Source organism: Cynara cardunculus, unplaced genomic scaffold (assembly GCF_001531365.2).
Source record: "Cynara cardunculus var. scolymus isolate 2C unplaced genomic scaffold, CcrdV1 Un_Scaffold_3332, whole genome shotgun sequence".
In the NCBI taxonomy this organism is placed as follows: Eukaryota; Viridiplantae; Streptophyta; class Magnoliopsida; order Asterales; family Asteraceae; genus Cynara; species Cynara cardunculus.
Window position 1 is genome coordinate 9,029 of NW_020201434.1, and position 1,285 is coordinate 10,313.

Below are 1,285 nucleotides of genomic sequence, written 5' to 3' on the forward strand. Positions count from 1 at the left end.
CTTACAAGTTCACCAAAACGCTTAAGACGTGCATCACTAAGTTCAAGTAATCAACGGTATCATGGACTTTCACAATAATATCCTTCACTTGTTGAAGACCATGTTGAAGACCATGTTGAACCATAAAGTTAAGAATGTGGGCATAACATCGGACGTGAAACAATTTTCCACCGCAAATAAGCCTCCCATTTGATTCAAAATTATCCTTCAAAATTGCAATACAAGAATCATTTGCAGAAGCATTGTCCACAAAAAATGTGAAAACCTAACACGAATACACAAAGATGTAATTTTTATCAGTACACAAGTCATAAATAAAATAAAACACATATATACACTGATTTATTAATCAAATTAGAACTTACTTTGTCCTCAATTTCCCACTCCCTTAGGCATGTTAAGATGCAATCAGCTATATTTGCACCTTTACGTGGAGGAGGCAAATGAACAAAGTTAATCATCCTCTTTTGAAGCTTCCATTCAAAATCCACAAAATGAGCGGTAATCATCATATATTCAATTTTTTGTGGCTTTGACTTCCACAAATCTATAGTCAAACTTACTCGTTCCACTTTTTTGAACAAATCTTTTAACCTTTTCTTCTCAAACTCATAGACTTTGAAAGAGTCGGCTTTAATAGTAACTCGGGATACACGGTTCCATTCAGGTATTTCCCTTCTCATCATCAAATTAAAACCTTCCTCCTCAACAATACTAAGGGTGCGTTTGGTTTGCAGGAATGTTTCTGAGGGATTTGGATTCCATGGGATTTGGATTGGATTGGATTTAAAATCCATTCCTATGTTTGGTTTGCAAGATTTGGATTTGATTTGAAATCCATTCCTCTGTTTGGTTAGTAGGATTTGGATTTAGTTTTTTTTTTTTTTTGTAATTATTTTAATGACCAAATCTCTTTCATTTTCTTAATCTATCTATTTAACCAACAAACCTAAAAATTTAACAATCAAACCTTTTCATCCATAATGCATATTTAATCAACAATCTCTTTCATTTTCTTAATCTATCTATTTAACCAACAAACCTAAAAATTTAACAATCAAACCTTTTCATCCATAATGCATATTTAATCAACAAACATTTTCATCCAAAATGCATATTTAATCAACAAACATTTTCATYCAAAATRCATATTTAATCAACAAACATTTTCATCCAAAACACATATTTAACCACCAAACTCGGTAATCCAAAATACAAATTTAACTACCAACTTGTACTTTCAAAAGCACACATTTACCCACCAAAATTTACCCACATTTAACTA